Source organism: Perognathus longimembris, chromosome 1 (assembly GCF_023159225.1).
Source record: "Perognathus longimembris pacificus isolate PPM17 chromosome 1, ASM2315922v1, whole genome shotgun sequence".
Taxonomy (NCBI): domain Eukaryota; kingdom Metazoa; phylum Chordata; class Mammalia; order Rodentia; family Heteromyidae; genus Perognathus; species Perognathus longimembris.
This window is the reverse complement of record NC_063161.1, coordinates 106225289-106243980: the sequence shown is the minus strand read 5'-3', so window position 1 is coordinate 106243980 and position 18692 is coordinate 106225289. Positions and strand designations below refer to the sequence as shown.

General features: G+C 38.2%; 1 protein-coding gene across 1 annotated transcript in view; it reads left to right on the top strand.

Moving 5' to 3' along the window:
* The window catches only part of Auh (AU RNA binding methylglutaconyl-CoA hydratase), a 136660-nt gene that overhangs the window by 48819 nt on the left and 69149 nt on the right, over positions 1–18692 (top strand). The window lies entirely within an intron of this gene.

Sequence of the window (18692 nt, the reverse complement as noted above, 5' to 3'; positions counted from 1 at the left end):
CAGTTATCAGTGCAGAAACTGACTTCTTTAGACAAAGTTTTAACCAATGATGGTGTTTGTTTCTAGAATATATACTCTAAAAGAACTCACTGTCCCAGTGGTGGTCATTAATGGCCGTTAGTAAATTGGAGCTCCTTAAACATATTGATATCTAACTTCTTTTAACCACAATGAACTGTCTTTATTACCAACAGTGAAGCACTACAGGCGGCAACTGTGTCATTGCTTCCTTAACCAGCTCATGGTGTGTGAATGTTATAAAGTTGTCACTCAGATATATTTTTTAAATGTTATGTTATATAGGATGATCATGTGATGTGTACAAACTATGGTGAAAAAGTGCCAGTGGTAGTAACTGTGTAAAGTCTCTAATTCACAACATTAATTCTTTTAAAATACACAGCCTTCTGCCTCTGTATTTGGAGTTGTGAGTGCAACTCATCAAAGAAAACTGCCTAATATAAAAATCATATATATGGTAATAATGTCCCTCTTTTGTAGTCTGCACAACATCCATAAAAGATTGTATTTTTATTACTATTTAAACAATTGATTAAATTTAGTTTGCGCAGTGAGCAAGTGTTCACACGCATTCTTTTATACTGATGGATTTTGTTGTGCATCATTTAAAGCATTTTATATGTTCCTTCTTAACTGTATACAGTATGTTCTTGAACAATGTTCATTTGTCAGGAGAACTGTGAGAAATAAACTATATGGATACTGTCTGTTTTTATTTAAAAAAAAATAGTGAATGCCAAAAGGTCTAGAAGCATGTCTTAATTGTTAAGAGAATCTGCCTAGCAAGTACTTAGCCCTAAGTTCAAACTCCAGTACTGAAAAAAAATTGTTTAATGGAACAAAAATATTTTGTATGAAAAATTAGATGTAACTTTTATGAGCTAAACCTCTTCAAGTAGTGCTTTAATTTTGTTAGCATGTTTTAGAATTGGGACACATTTGAACTTTAGACAGGTACGCATCAAATTTTATTTTGTCTGTCCAACAGTGTTTGTTTGTTTGCTTGTTTTTATTAAGCTCAAACTCTATTCTTGTCCTAGCCTAGTAGTTTTGTTTTTTGTACAAATGACTATTCTTTAAGGATCTAGTAGCTACATGGTTATCTTTTCTATCATCTTTATCTTAAACACATAGATATTGTATTCAATAATGTAATTGTCCTCTGAGGATATTATAAGCTGAGGTTAACATTTTCTCAAAGATAATTGCTATTAGATCTTTTTGATTTTGTTGTAGAAAAGTTACATTTTATACATAAAATATGAACTCCTCTGAATTGTGTTGGTTCGTTTATTGCAACATATTGGGTTTTAGTGTTTCCTGCCATTTCCTCCTTTCCATATCTCTTCCTTGAAAACCACTACAGTGGATTGCTTTTTTTACTTATGCCTGTATCCAGCATAGTAACAGGTGAATAGTGAATATCCTTGGTCTTTGCCCTAATATTCCAGAAATCATGCTGAAACTTGTCTGAGTTTGATTCTTACCTCTACCCCAGCTCCCCCTTGCTCCTAGGAAGTTAGTGGTAGTAAATTGGAATCGCTGCCCCGAGCTAGATTGGGGTGAGAAGTGTTCTCCCGTCCAAGTGTGGAGATATCAGGTAGGTTAGCTAGGTAGGAATTTCAAATTTAGGTTCAGACCTGAGAGAGGTAAATTTGAAAGTCATCAGAACACTGATTTCTGTGTGAAGTCATAACACTGGGAGAGGAACACAGGAAATTACTACACAGAGATGAGAACTGGAAAGGAAAATGAGGAACCATCTAATCTACATGGGAGGTAGAAAGAATATTGTGAAAGCCCAGTGGAGAAAATGTTTCAAGGAGTATCTAGATGAGCAGATGCTGCTGACAGGCCAAATAAAATGAGCATTAAGAATTGACTGCTGGATTTAGTACTATTTAGTATTGAGGACTTTTTTTTTTTAACTCCTCATTTTCCTCTTCTCCCTCTTTCTCTTTTCTTCCTTCTTCCTCCTTTTCCCATCTCCTCCTCTCTCCTCATCCTTCTTCCCCTTTCACTTCTCTTCCTCCTTTTTTTCGTTTCCTTCTTTAAATAGAGGAGTGTTAGAGCTATGAGCAGCTGCTGCCCTATCTGGCAAATGCTTTTTAAAAATTAATTTCTTGGACAATTTTGAGGGCAACCTCTCCATGCCTCTCCAGTCCTACTTGGCTTTTTTTGATGTAGGTCCTATTAAAAAAACATATCATGCTTGGTAATACTTAATTATTTAGCTTCTTATAGATGAACTATAAATATTATTTGGAAAGTTTTTTCTAAAAGATATATGTGTACACGTGCATAGAGAATAACAGTCTGAGTTATCATGGTTTAGTCATAGTCTCTGAAATAATTTCCAGAATGAACATAAATAAGGAATGAATAAATTTTTTTGTCTAAAATACTGAACTTGTCATTTAACAAACTTAGTCATTATATTCATCTTAATTGCATAAAATGTCAAAGTAGGAAATATACTTACGAAGATATAAATAAATATAGTTAAAACTCTCCCTTCTACATTAGCATTTGGAAATTTATGAGTACTGAATACTAAAGAGCTCACATATATTCCTGGTATATCTCTTTTAAGCTATCCATTACATTTAAAGATAACTTATTTTTATTAATAAAAACAGATTATTGATTTTTCACACTTTAATGTTTGTCACCATTTCATTCTAGTCATAGCCCTTTTAAGTAATGTTTGTTTTACTTTATCTGAAATAAAACATAACTTGCTTTGGAAATACTGCATTAGTACTCAATAACTAGCCCTACATGTTGAGAGGTTACACATTTGTATTTTCTTTTCTCTTATCCAAGTGATTTAAAAATTTTTATTTTAGATGTATTGTGTGGAGAATGAATTAATGAATAAGTTTCAAAAGTTTTCTGGTTTGTCACTCTGCATTGCAGATCTGAAATGTCTATGTTTTTTTTTTTTTTTCAAATTTTTATTATCAAACTGATGTACAGAGAGGTTACGGTTTCATACGTTAGGCATTGGATACATTTCTTGTACTGTTTGTTACCTCGTCCCTCATTTCTCCCTCCCTCCTCCCCCTTTCCATTTCCCCCCATGAGGTGTTCAGTTCACTTAGACCAAACAGTTTTGCAAGTATTTCTTTTGTAGTTGTTTGTCTTTTTTTTACCCTGTGTCTCTCAATTTTGGTATTCCCTTTCAATTTCCTAGTTCTAATACCAGTATAGATGGTTTCCAATATACTCAGATGAGATTACAGAGATAGTATAGATACAACCACAGGAAGGTGATACAAGAACATCATCAATAATAGAAGCTACAGATACACATGGGACATTGAAAGTAGTTACAACTGTGATATAACAAGCGTTTTCATAACATGAAGTTCATTTCACTTAGCATCATCTTATGTGATCATAAGGGTTGGGCTCTTGTGATCCTCTGCTGTGACTTGCCTAAACCTGTGCTAATTATTCCCAATAAGGGAGACCATAAAGTCCATGTTTCTTTGGGTCTGGCTCACTTCACTTAGTATAATTTTTTCCAAGTCTTTCCATTTCCTTATGAATGGGACAATGTCATTCTTTCTGATAGAGGCATAAAATTCCATTGTGTATATGTACCACATTTTCCTGATCCATTCGTCTACTGAGGGGCATCTGGGTTGGTTCCAGATTCTAGCTATGACAAATTGCGCTGTGATGAACATTGTTGTGCTGGTGGTTTACTGTGATTTTGTTTGTGTTTTTTTCGATAGATACCCAACAGTGGGGTTGCTGGGCCATAGGGGAGTTCTATATTTAGCCTTCTGAGGAATCTCCATACTGCTTGCCAGAGTGGCTGTACCAGATTATATTTCCACCAACAATGAAGTAGGGTTCCCTTTTGGCCACATCCCCTCCAACAATTGTTATTGTTAGTTTTCTTGATATATGACATTCTTACTGGGGTGAGATGCAATTTCAATGTTGTTTTGATTTGCATTTCTTTTATGGCCAGTGATGTAGAGCACTTTTTCATATGTCTCTTGGCCATTCTCATTTCCTCATTAGAGAAGTCTCTTTGTAAGTCTTTAGCCCACTTGATGAGGGCGCTATTGGTTCTTTGCGGTTTTGTTTTGGAGGAAGGTAATTCTTTTAGTTCTGCATATATTTTAGATATGAGGCCTTTGTCCGTTGAATGGCCGGTAAAGATCTTCTCCCAGTATGTGGGCTTTCTGTTTATCTTGCGAGCTGTGTTCTTTGCCCTACAGAAGCTCTGCAGTTTGATGCTGTCCCATTTGTCCAACCTTTCTTTGATTTGTAGCCTTTCTGGGTCTTTGTTTAGGAAGTTCCGTCCTGCGCCAAGGAGCCCAAGTGTTTCTCCTACTCCTCCCTTCAGTGTTTTCAGGGTGTCTGTTTTGATTTCGAGGTCTTTAATCCATTTGGAATTGATTTTGGTGCAGGGTGATAGATAAGGATCTAGTTTTAGTTTGTTGCATGTGTTGAGCCAGTTTTTCCAGCACAATTTGTTAAAGAGGCTATCTTTCTTTCAAACTATTGTTTTAGCTCCTTTATCAAAGATTAAGTAGGCGTAGTTCTGTGGGTTCATATCTGGGTCTTCAATTCTGTTCCATTGGTCTTCAGGCCTGTTCTGGTGCCAATACCAAGCTGTTTTTATTACTATAGCTTTATAATACAGCTTGAAATTGGGTATTGTAATTCCTCCAGCACTGTTATTTCTGCTTAGAATTGTTTTTGCCATTCTAGGTCTTTTATTGTTCCATATGAATTTCTGGATTGCTTCCTCTATTTCATTAAAAAATGGTGTTGGGATATTAATGGGTATTGCATTGAATTTGTAGATAGCCTTTGGCAATATTGCCATTTTGATTATATTAATCCTCCGAATCCAGGAGCATGGGAGGTTTTTCCATTTCCTTAGTTCTCACTTAATTTCGTTTTTCAAGCTTTCAAAGTTCTCATCAAAGAGGTCTTTCACTTCTTTGGTTAAGGTTATTCCTAGGTATTTTATGGTTTTGGGGGCTATTGCAAAAGGAGTTGCTTTCCTGATTTCAGCCTCGGTCTTCGGGTCGTTAGCATAGAGAAAGGCCATTGATTTTTGAGGGTTTATTTTATATCCTGCAACTTTGCCAAAGTTTTGGATCAGCTCTAGTAGCTTGGGGGTAGAGTCTATGGGATTCTTTAGGTATAGGATCATGTTATCTGCGAATAGAGAAAGTTTAACTTCATCTTTTCCTATTTGGATCCCCGTTATATTTTCTTCTTGCCTGATTGCTCTGGCTAGGAATTCTAGTATTATGTTGAAGAGCAGGGGAGAGAGTGGACACCCCTGCCTTGTTCCTGATTTTAAAGGGAATGGCTTTAGTTTTTCACCATTTAGTGTTATGCTTGCTGTTGGTTTGTCATAAACTGCCTTGATTATATTCAGGAATGTTCCCTGGAATCCCAGTTTTTCCAGGGCTTTTAGCATAAATGGGTGCTGGATTTTATCGAACGCCTTTTCCGCTTCCAGAGATAAAACCATGTGGTTCTTTAGCTTGCTCTAGTTGATGTGGTGGATTACATTAATTGACTTGCGTATATTAAACCAACTTTTCATCCCTGGGATGAATCCAGTTTGATCGTTGTGTATGATTTTTTTTCATGACCTGTTGAAGTCGATTGGCCAGAATTTTGTTGAGAATTTTTGCGTCTATGTTCATCAGGGAAATCAGTCTATAGTCCTCTTTCCGTGATGAGTCCCTGCCTGGTTTTGGGATGAGGGTTATACTGGCTTCATAGAATGTGTCAGTAGTGAACGTTCTCTTTCAATTTCATTGAAGAGTTTGAGAAATGTTGGTGTGAGTTCTGTTTTGAAGGCCTTGTAGAATTCTGCAGTGAATCTGTCTGGACCTGGGCTTTTCTTGTATGGGAGAACGTTTATTGCCATTTCTATTTCAATACAGGATATGGGTCTTTTTAAAAGGTTTAAATCTTCATGGTTGAGTTTGGGGATATGAATTTTTTTTTAGGAAATCATCCATTTCTTCCAAGTTCTCGAATTTGTTGGCATAAAGGTTTGCAAAATAGTCCCTCATTTTCTGAATTTCGGTTATTTCTGTGGTGATGTTACCTGTTTCATCTCTTATCTTGTTTATTTGAGTGTGCTGCCTTCGTTCTTTGGTCAGGTTTGCCAGGGGTCTGTCTATCTTGTTGATTTGTTCAAAGAACCAACTCTTTGTTTTGTTGATTCTTTCGATGGTTTTTTTCGTCTCTATTTGATTTAATTCTGATTTGATTTTAATTATTTTCTTCCATCTATTGACTTGGGGTTTGGCTTGTTGTTCTCTTTCAAGGAAAGTAAGGTGCTTCCTGAAATTATTGAGTTGCTGTTTCTCCAGTTTGTTGGTGTATGCATTCAGAGATATAAATTTTCCTCTGAGTACTGCCTTTGCTGTGTCCCAAAGGAGCTGGTACTTTATGTCCTCATCTTGGGTGAATTCCATAAACATTTGAATTTCCGTTTTAATTTCTTCAGTGACCCATTGACGGTTCAGCAGTGTGTTGTTTAGTCTCCATGAATTGTGGGAATTTCTGTGGTGGCTTTTTGAGTTGAGCTCTAATTTTATTCCATTGTGGTCTGAGAGAATGCAGGGAATGTTTTTGATACTTCTGAATTTGTATAGATTTTCTTTGTGCCCTAAGATGTAATCTATTTTGGAGAATGTTCCATGTGCTGTGGAGAATAATGTGTATTCTGTTGTTGCTGGGTGGCATATTCTGTAGATGTCGGTTAAGTCTAGTTGGTCTATGCAGTTACTTAGTTCTGTGATTTCTTTGTTTGGTTTTTGGCATGTTGATCTGTCCAGAGGTGATAGTGGAGTGTTAAATTACCCAACTATCAGTGTGTTTGGGTCTATGAGTGTTTTTAGAGTCAGTAGTGTTTGTTTGATGAAGTTGGGTGTTCCTGCATTTGGTGTGTAGAGATTTAGAATGGTTATATCTTCCTGTAGGAGAGATCCCTTTACTAGTATGTAGTAACCTTCTTTGTCTCTTCTTACATTTTTTAATTTGAAGTCTATTTTGTCTGATACTGGGACTGCAACTCCAGCCTGCTTATGGGGGCCATTTGCTTGATAGATTTGATTCCAGCCTTTCACTTTTAGAAGATGTTTATTTTGCTGGATAGATGTGTCTCTTGGAGGCAGCAGAAAGATGGATCTTAATTTTTGATCCAACTTATGAGCCTATGTCGTTTGATTGGAGAATTAAGTCCATTATTGTTGAGAGTTCGAGTTGAGAGATGATTGTTTGTTCTTTTCATTATCACTATCTTGTTAAACGCTGTGTCTTCCCATTTCTTGATCTGATGTTTACTAATTAGGGTTCATTTCTCTGTCTGTATTGGGATCTTGATTGTTATCCCTGTATAGTACATCTTTGAGGATTTTCTGTAAAGCTGGTTTGGTGGAGATATATTGATTCAGTTTTTCCTTACTGTGGAAGACTTTTATTTGACCTTTGGGTATGAATGAGAGTTTGGCTGGGTACAGTATTCTTGGTTGGTAGTTATTTTTATTTAGAGTTTGGTATACGTCATTCCAGGCTCTCCTTGCTTTCATGGTCTCTGCTGAGAAATCTGGGATAATTATGATTGCTTTTCCTTTATATGTGATTGTTTTCTTCTCCCTAACAGCTTTAAGGATTCTTTCCCTGTACTCTACTGATCCTGTTTTGATAACAATGTGTCGGTGGGATGTCCTATTCTGGTCTGGTCGGTTTGGGGTCCTAAATTCTTCTTGTATCTGTATAGGCCTATCCTTCTGGATATTTGGGAAGTTCTCAGCTAATATTCTGTTAAATAGTTTGCCTATCCCATTAACTTCTTTCTCCAAGTTTTCCTCAATACCTTAAATTGGGCTTCTTGCCCATGTCTTGATTCTCCTGTAGCGATCTGTTTTGTTTATTGGACTAGATTTGTATTGATCTTTGATCTTTCTCCATAGATTCTAGGTAATCTTCAGCTCCTGAGATTCGATCCTCTGCTTCAGTTAGTCAGGACTGTAGGCTAACTACTTGATTTCGAATCTCTTTTCCTTCTGACTGGTCTTTCCTGATGATTTCCATGTCATCTCTTAGGTCTTGCATGGACTTCTTTACTTTGTTAATTTGGTTTTGAGTGCTGTCTCTCAAATCTTTTACCTGGGGAACTATCTTTTCATTTGACTCTTGAATTTCATTTATCTTTCTATTTTTTTGATTCCTTGAAATCATCTTTTACTTTATGGACGGATTGCTGTATTGATTCAAACCGTTTGCCATCCTTCTTGTGTTTCTTCTGCCCATTTGGATTGGCAATGCCAATCTACAAGCACCTGTGAGCACCGTTTAAGACCCAACGCAGCCCTTACCAGGCACTGTTGTGTAAATCTTACAAGTTCACAATTATATACAGATACCTTGTATATCTGTCTATAAAATTAGATTTGGTGTTCCTAAAGAATACAATTTCAGTATAACAACTGATCCTGGGCCCTGTATTCAGTAGTTACTTATTTACTGTTACAACCCTATGAGCAACTCTTGTTCTTATATTAAGTTCTTTTAGGACTGGCTTTCTCTGTGAACCCCTTTGATTCACTCAGATTAAGCAGGGATACCCTGTATCCAATAACCAGGAGTCAATGGAACCTGGAGGTCCTGGCAGTAAGTCAGGAGGGAAAGTTAGAGGTAGTAAAGAGAAGAGAGTAAAATGTATTGTGGGGGGGTGATGATTTTGGTTTAGTTTCAGTGACGTGGAAATGTGGAAAAGAGTAGAATCAGTAGAAAGAACAAGGTTAAAATGATAGACAATGGAGAGTTAGCAGAAAAGAGTGGCGGTGTTTTTCATAGGAAAGTAATTTTTAAAGAAAGAGAACACAAAGAGAGAAATAAAGAAAAAATACTGGAAGACAGATGCACAAAACAGAGAAAAATTATTTAAAAAAATAAAATAAAAAGGAAAAACAGAAAAACGAACAACCAAAAAAAACCAAAAACTTGATAAACAGGTAAAAATGGAAAACAAAAAAACCAACGACGTTTCAGAAGTGAAAAATTTTAAAAAAAACTTTAAAAAATGTTTGAAAAGAAAAAAAAATGGAGTCCTCCTTGTTTGGGTAGTCTTTTCCCAGTGTCTGGTTTCCTTGCAATGGTCTGCAGTCTGTTTTCCTGATTGGCTGGTTTGACTTGCTTTCAGTTTGCAGGGGATTGATCTGTTCTGACCCTTCTCCCATGTTGGTGCAATCCTGGGTCTCTGTGGTTCGCACAGCTTGCAGGTAGGCCTTGGGCGTCCTCTGTAGATCGGGATGTGAGCAGTCAGGAACTGTGGCTACTCTGTCTGCTGTGGGGCCGTGGCCTTTAAAGCCTGGCTTTGAATAGGCTGTGGACTCAGCAGGACGGGGCGCCTCTGGCCTGGTTTACTGTCTGAGAGTTGCTTGCCTGGGGGGCATTCCTCCCTCCTGGGCGGGGCGGCCGCCTGGTCGAGCTGGCTATGGAATTCAGTTCCGTTTCAGGCTGGGAATTGGGCTTCCTCTGTGACAGGACCGTTTATCTGTCTCAGTAACTGTTTGTTCCCGGGTATGGTGTTTCTGTGCTGCCGGTAGCTGCTTGACACTTTCGCTTTAAATTTAGAAATGCCGGCGGGCAGGGCGGGGCACCTCTGGCTAAGCCACCCTCCCGCCTGGGCAGGGGGCGTTCTCCTGGGCAGAGCTGGCTCTCACTGGTTGGTCCCTCTTGCCCTTTTCAAAGATGGCTCCTTTGTCCTCGCTTTCCCCAGGCCCGCTTTAGTTCCAGTGTGTTTTGACCCTATGGTAATGTGAAAGATGGCGCTTTGCTCTGGTAGTGGGGGAAGGGCTACCTTCCAGAAGCTGCTCTGTGGGCACGAGTGAGAATATCTTTCGTGGGGTACTCAGGCTTTCTCTGCGATTTCAGCCCGTCCATGCTCAGCTGCCATCTGGAAGATTTCTCCCTGGTCTATGCTGTGTGCTTTAGCTGCGCAGAGTGTGGGTCGTTGTGCTGGGCGCTATGCCGGTGCCGGCACTGGCGTGGTGGTGGGACGCTGCCCGGAACTCAAATCTGTGTTTTCAGACGAGCAAAGTCCATTTTTCCTTCCTGGCCAGAATCCCTGTACTGTTAAAACTTACTCTGGCTGTCTTTCTAGTAGTAAAAGTTTCTATGGGGGGAGAAAACTGTGATGTCGGAAGGAGCTCAGCTAGGGCTCTGCTGCTCCTCCGCCGTCTTCCCAGAAGTCAATGTCTATGTTCTTTAAGTGTTTCTTAGGTGTTGAGGACCAAAGAACAAAATGAAAATACATAATTAATGTAGTTAAATTAGTTGTATTCTATTATGTATTTTTTTCATTTCCCTCATTTGTTGTGGTGATTAGAAATGTAAAGTCCTGGATTTGAGAAACTGGTTGATAGAACAGCAGTTAATTGTTTTTCTCATAGTGACTTACAGAGCTGAGTTTTAGTTTGCTTGATCTTTTGCCAAGAATAATGAGAGATGAAAGCAGGTGTTTAGGAGGTCATTGTCATCATCATCTTCCTTCTGAGTTGTTAACATCCCTCTCCTCATAAACCATACTTCTGTGTCTAGTTTGGGATGTATGACTTTTTCCTCTTTTTAAATGTTACTGCCTTTGCTGTTGTTCATAGGTTGTTAATCACATTGTGATTTTGACAGTGTAGGGAAAAATTGTTTTTGTTAAGCTGGAACAATGGGTTTAACAAACAAGTGTTGCCATAGTAAATTATTACTCTAGGATTTGATAAGACCCTTTTTTTCTTTCTCCTGCTCCTTTTTCTCTGGTATTCTGCTAGTAGTTGACCTTTGCTTTGTGATACTGGCAAAGTCTGTCTTACTGGTTGATTACAACTCTCATATAGCTATGTAGTGTTAGTCCTGTTGCAATTTTTCAGTACCATTTGATTTTGGTGATTTTGTTTTGCTATTTATTTTCACTCTACTGAATGCTTTTGTGGTTCATTCTAGGGGCTTTATTCCAATAGTGTGAAAAGGTTCTATTTTTTTAACTGCCTTATTGTCTTTATTATACTTTAGATAACGTACCTGATCCATATTTTCTTAGGAAAGTTTTATTGCTTTCTTACCATGGGTGGCAAAATGAGCATATCTTCATTTCCCTTCCACTTTTTTACTTCCACCATTTTTCCTATACTTTTAAATTTTCACATGCCTCCTTTTCTTGCTTGATGAATTCTAACTATGAATCTGGTTGTTCATAAAAAATCAAATCAGTTGTACTTTATTTTATTGGTATTATTTTCATGTCAATTACTTCATGTAATTAAAGCGCTTTCTTGAAATTGGACCTATTATAAATTGTACATATTGATGTGTGAAAACATAACCACAGTCGTAATGAGTGATTTGTGTCCATTCCTCCTAGGAATTCCCTCACTGCCTGTTATAATTCCCTTCTCTTATCCTCTCATCCCCACCTGTCTTTAGGCAGTTATTAAATTTGCTTTCATTATAAATTGATTTTCATAGTTTAGAATTTTACAAAATTTAATAATATGCCTAGATACCCTACAGTAGATGAGTTGATTTAAAAAATGTGGTACTTACACACGATGGAATTTTATACAGCCATTAGAAAAAAAAATAATTTGTAGGATAATGGATGGACTTAGAACAAATCAAGTTACGTGAGGTGGACCAAGCTCAGAAAGACAAAGAGCGGTACATTTTATCTCATATGGGGAAGCAATACCTAAAATACATGGAGACATGATAAATTATACAGGACTCTAGGCATTCACACACAGTGAGACCAGAGGAGGACTCTCAGGAGATGAACACAAAGGCATAATGCCCATGTACATCTTATCATGTAAAATGATACTTATCGCACAGCATGCCTGGGCAGAAAAGTCCACAAGACTCTTATCTCCTTAGCTACTTAAAAAGTCAGAAATGGAGCTGAGCACTCGCTTGAGCAAAAGAAAAAAAAAAAAAAGAAAGAAAGAAAAGCTCAGTACCCTGAGTTCAAGCTCCAGGAGCAGCACACACACCTAGAAGTCAATAATATATATTAATAATTTTTGTATATTTTTTGACCTAGCATAATTTTCTTTTGATTTGTTGGTTTTGCAATGTGTATCAGAAGATAGTGTATTATGGGTATTGGATTGTGTCCAGTTTGGAGCGCTTATGTGTAAAGCTACTGTAGACATTCCTGTGTCTTTACCATCTTTACATTTTTGCCTCTTACCTTTAGTTAGGTGTCTTCTTGCTCCCTCTCATCAGTATATTCTGTAAATATAGGTTTCAGCTTCCTGCTATTCATTTTGTTAAACTGTCTTCTAATTGTTCAGTGAATTACACTGGAAATCTCACTTGTGCATATACCAGACTTTAGCCAATTGAATTGTTTATGCACATGACCGTGTATATATATACACACACATGTTTACATAATAAGTTGTTTAGGTCTAAAATCCACATAAAAGAGAAAACGCTTTGTCTTTTTGAGCCTGGTTTACTTCATCTAATGTTGTTTTCTCCAAATCTATCCATTTCCCTGAAAAATTACGTATTCTTCTTTTAATGATCTAACTTACTATTTTGTATCTTTTAATATACGAATTGATATCTGGTATTAAGATTGATAGATGCATAGTAGCTCCTACCATTTAAAAAATAATGGTTTTATATTCTTACCCTTGCAACTGTCTATTTACCTGCTGGGATTTGTTTTCTTTTCTCTTCTTGTTTTTTCTCTTCTTCTTTGTGTAGTATGTCTTTTAGTATTCTCTTTAGTGTTGGTTTAGTGGTGATAAATTGTTTTAGGTTTCATCATGAAACATTTTTATTTATCCTTCTGTTAGGAATAGTAGTATTGTTGGGGAAAGTATTCTGAGTTTGCAGTTGGTGACTTTGAAGACATTGAAAACCATAGTTCTAAGCCCTGCTTGAGAACTTTGCTGTTATTTTTTAATAGACTTCCCTTTGCGGATTATATCTTTTGTTCCCTTACAACTTTCATTGTTGCTAATTTGGCTTTTTTATTTATTGTTATGAGTCTGTATATGTCATGGAGATGTTTTAGTTTCATCTCCTCTATTGGCTGTTCTAAATACCTGTGGTACTTGAATGAGCTTCTCTTTTTGCAGATTTTAGTAGTTTTCTGCTATTGCTTTGTTGAACATGTCTTCTGTACCTTCAGTTAACATCTCTTTTACCAGTACCTTTATGACTTACAAATTAGGGTTTAAAATAGAGTCCTAATGTTCCTGTAGGTTCCTTTCATATGTCTTAGAGGTGATATATATTTTATTCTGTCCTTTACTTTCTCTACAATGTCTAATCTGTTAGAGCCCTGAAATCCTGACTTACATGTTACCTACTCTTATTGTTGAGGTTTTCCACTTTTTTTTTTTTTGTCATTTGTGGCACTTGAACTCAGGTCCCGGGTGCTGTGTTTGAGCTCTTTCGTTCAAGGCTAACTCTATACCACTTGAGACACAGCACCACTTCTGGTTTTCTGGTGGTTAATTGGAGATATGAATGCAATCTTCAGATTTCAGTCTCCTGAGTAGCTAGGACTTACAGTTGTGGGCCACTGCCTTCCACTTTGTCTTTAATTTCCTAATTTCAATTGGGTCTTTCCCTCTGATTTCTCTCTTTTTATTGAGATCTTTTTTATGTTTTGTACTGACTTTTAAACTTTGGTTTGTATTTGCTTGATTTTCATTAGGCTTTTTATCTGTATTTTCACTGGGTTCTTTTATTTGTTTGCATGTGTCCTTGATTTTTGTAATTGATTATAGCTATCTTTCATTTTATTGAACACTCTATCATGTCTTTGAGCTAAGCATTTGGAATTTCCTCCACTTTGATGTCATTCTGGTTCTTTGTAGTGGTATTGGTGATGTTTTGAGGTGATGCATTTCCTTCTCTTCTCATATTTCTCTTCTGGGTTTCACTCAAAGAGACCTTATGTACTAGGCCTCTAATCATCTAGAGTATTCCCTTTGCATTAGTCTCTGTAGTCTCACAGGATTTGGATATAGGCTAAGATGTTTTGCTTCTACCTGCCAATCACTCATGGGCTTGTATCTCTCACTTAACAGTTTTATTAATTGAAATCCTACCAAGATTTTTACAAACAGTAGGATATGATTGTTTTTTGATGTCTACGCAAACAATCCTGTTGTATTTGTAGGGATCTCAGGTATTTATGGTACCATTGGGAGGTTAGGCAGATGAGAATACTAGTTAAAGGATTACATAGAACTTAGCTACCAAGAAAAGAAGAGTGTGAGAGAGAAGATAAAGATATGGAAGATGGGGAAAAGGAGGGGTTGAATGTAATGATAGCAGCAGGTAGTAATAGCAGATATTTTAGAGGAGGGGGGTTAACTATCAGTAAATTTCAGGACAAAGATAGAGTGAATTCGAATCCTCTAGCAGTAAAAGAAGTGAAGGAGAACAAATTGAGAAAAGAAGGTAGAAAATCTAGCTTCCTTTTCTGCTTATGGTAGAGGAGATTGCCTGTTGCCTGGCTTACTCAATCCCCCACATGGCTTGACTCTTCCTGAGCTAGTTTCTGTGGAATCTGGGATGAACTGGTATAGAGCTTTTCCAAGAACTAGATGCATGGTTCTAGCCTCTCCTGGGTTCACCAGAAAGCTAGACCTAGGAGCTGGGCATGAGGGGCTGCATTCCCCTCAGGGGAGCTGATCACACAGAGCTGAACTCCCTAGGGTTTGCAAAGGTGCTAGATGTTTTCTGTTTATTTGTATTGCATTCTGTGCTCAAGTGCATTCCTTTCCTGGAGCCCTGGATTCAATGAGTTTAAGTCTTTTGTGTTGGGCTGTTGGACTACCAGTCATTTCTTCTGCTGGCATTTCATGTGTGGGGGCTTAAGAAATAATCACCACAGCATCCATAAGAAGGAAATATGGAAAGAATAGAACCCATGTACAGGAAGGACTTTTGCCTTTCCCCCTAATCCAAGTTCCTTCAGTCTACAGTTGATTCCTTAGTTCTCTTATAGATATATGATTAATATTTTGTTTTCCACTCCTCTCTCTATATAAAGAGCATACATACAGTATATATCCACAGAAAAGACTAGACAAATTAGTTATGTATTTACGTAATTTGTCTAGTTTTTTTGGCACCGTCACATAAAATGGCTTTTCTTTTAAGTCACATACCTGTTGTATGTCTGAAGGAGAACAGACAGGTGGCTATCAGCAATAAACTATCATGAGTCTTCTTCCTCTCAGCTCCTTTTCCTACTTTACTAGCCTTTTCTGGAGACATTGCCATAGCAGAGTCTTAGAGAGGCCTAGAGAAAACTGTTGAGAACTGGATACAGGCAGCTTTGCAGCTAGTTCCCAGACACCCAAGTTGAACACAGTGAACTGTCCAACTTTGTCACCAGAAATTAGCAGAGGCTGGAGCCACTGTTTACCTTTTTCAAATACATGGATGCAGATCCTTAGGGCAGGATGGAAGGATGGCTTATAATGCCAAGTCTTTTTCAGGGTCTCTGGGTCTGGGGTGTGAGTTAAAGAGGACCAGTTATGGTATGTTGAAGAGCACAGAAGGAAAACTCAAGGCTGGTAATGGTAGCTTGCACCTGTAATCCCAGCTACTGTGGTGGAGGAGATAGGAGATCAAGATTCCAGCATCTCTGTTGCCCCTTTAAAGCGTTTGGCTTAGTGCCTGGCATGTTTGAAGCAGTGACTGAATTTAATCAGTTCAACTGAATTCAGACTTCGCTGGTTTCCAAAGTTGTTGTGATGCTGTCACATTGTGTCAACATAGTATGATTAACATTGATGAACTCAAACTAAACTTAGCTGGGGGAGGGGTTTAGGGAGGGGAGGAAAGTGGGAGAAAAATGAGGGAGGGGTAACAAGTTTGACAAGAAATATACTCACTACCTATGTATATAACTGTAATCCCTCTATACATCAAGCCTTAGGACTAGCACACACACAAAATAAGAAACAAAACAAAACTCAGAAACCTGAAAAAGTGGCAAGTATTCTTTTTTGGTTGTCTAAGGAGGTTACTAGCTAGGTCATATCAGATAGTTTTATAAACAAATACTAGATTGTTCTAAAGATGCTGCCCATCTGTTTCTCATCCCAACAACTTGTTGAACTTCTCTATTTGCGGACAATTGAGCTGTTGTGCGTAGAGGATGGTTAGATTTGGCTTTTGGACACACATTGTGTTTAAGGCCCAGGGTGTCTAGGGCTTCACTCTGGGAAGGGGAATCTCCCCTCCCCGCTCTGTGCTGTGCCTGTCATGCATCTGTGCGGTGGGCCTGGAGTGGGCCTCCAGGAGCCAGGGCACATACAGCCAGCTGGCAGGCTTTGACCAGCGCTTGTTGAGTTTGGATTTTGTGGTCCTTTAAATTTTAATGGGAATGGGAGAAAGGACATTAAGCCAAAAGTACAGTTTTACAAATTTAGGAGTAATTAGGACTTTATTGTCATATTTGGTTAATGTTGATTTACTTTTGATTCTGAAGATTTCAGTATTCAGGCTTTCATACTGTAGGGGGATTCTTTCTGTTGAAATACATTTCTATTTATTATATGGGAACATTAGTCTTTGAGCAAAAGTTAACAAATCATATGACTTACAGTAGCATTTTTCTTTAATACTGAGACTGTATGCGCTTGTGGAGGGTTATAGATAATCCTACATGATGTGGAGAGTAGACTGGGCACTGTAGCTCCTAGCCCCACTATGTCTTCAGTTACCCTGTGCTGTGGTGACCTGAAAACTCTTCAGGGCACCCAGGGCCTAGTCTACTGCTTTCCCTTTTGTACATAGCAAAACTGTTTGTGTGCTTTAATTATATTTTAGGAGCATTTCAAAGGATTATTATCTTCTTTGTCATACCTGGCTCATTTCCTGGAATGAAACTCAAAATAGATACTTACCCTGCTGGTTGCGTAATGTATTGAGTCATAATATCTCCTACTGCTGCTGGGACTAGCTGTTGCCTATTGGATCTGCAGTTCCTGATTCAGTCATTGGTGCTCATGCACCACTGCCATTCTCATATTCTTTTGGGTCTTTGAAACTGGACTTGATGCCGCCTCCTCCTCCACTACTTGTTGTTGTTGTTGTTGTTCTTCTTCCTCCTCCTCCTCCTCCTCCTCCTCCTCCTCCTCCTCCTCCTCCTCCTCCTCCTCCTCCTCCTCCTCCTCCTCCTCCTCCTCCTCCTCTCCTCCTCCTCCTCCCTCCCCCCCTCCCCTTTTCTGCTGGTCCTGAGTCTTGAACTCAGGTCCTGGGTGCTATCCTTTAGATTCTTTGTTCAATGCTAGTGCTAGTGCTCTACCATTTGAGCCACATCTCCACTTCCAGTTTTCTTGGTGCTCAGTCAGAAACAAGAATCCCAAAGACTTTCGTGCCAAATCTGTCTTTGAACCTTTACCCTCAGATTTCAGCCTTCTATGTAGCTAGGATTATAGTAATGAGCCACCAGTGCCTGACCCATCTGCCTCTTAAAATGTGCTTAGTGGAGCTTCTCTGTAATTGTTAAATGCTCCGAAGTAGAAGAAGTATTGGATAGGCAATCGTGAAACTAGCATATTTTCCTAAAAAGATTTGCTATGACAAACATCATTGAGGGAAAAATTCAGGATCATTAGAATTCATAATATTGTAAGATAGTTGACATTCCATTAAATATTATGATATTCTATCTAAATAATACATTTGTAGAAGACATTTTATAGCTTTCCACAGTGCTCATTTATATTAATATTGGAAAATATCAACTAGTTAGTCTGGTTAGTGATTTGATGATGCTATTTATTTTTTCTGTTGTTTTGTGTAAGGACTTGTTCTGTCATTTCCCGTTACATATTTCTTACAAGTTGTAATATAAATAGGGTAGTCACATGACTATGGTTACATTGTAGAAGGATTGCCTTAAAGAAATGTGGAAATTGTGTTGGAGGATTGCAAATTGCAGGTAAAGGAGATGAATTTGGGACTTTTAGCTGATGAGAAATGATGAAACCAGAACTTTGGTCACAGAAAAGGGCTTAGAGATTTGCAAGCTGTGCAGTTTCTGTAGACCACTGAGTACAGGGTGTTGGAAAGCAGGGCATTCTGGGATGACTTCTTGGCCAATTTGGTGAAGGAGGCTCTATGAACTCAAAGGGTTAGGATGCTAACTGGTTTGGAGATATCCACCAGGCGGGTGACTCTGTACAGTTTAGTAGAGCTTATATTGAGAGGGAAAGAAGCTGAGAAATAGCCAGAGGGAGCTGGAAAGACAAGAGGATAAGGGACCCATCAGGGAAATGTAGAGGGAAGGGCAAGGAAGCAATTGTCCCAGAGGAGAATCTCTAGTCTTAGAGGCAATATATTTAACCACAATTGAAGACTGTCCATTAGTGAGGTACAGCATTGTAGTGTTGCTGTAATTGGAGCCAGAACAGTCTTGGTAAGTTTTGATGAGTGGGAATGGATGACAAGGATTTAGCTTTAGTCTCTAAGGAGAGGTCAGCTCAGGGCCCATAACTGTGTTTGGGGAAAGATTTTGATGGGTATGATTTAAGATTGGAGAGGTAGTAGACTGAGAAAGCTAGAAGCTTAATCTCTTTAGGCAGGTTATTAGGAAGGAAAAAGAATTTGAAGCTGGTAACAAAGTT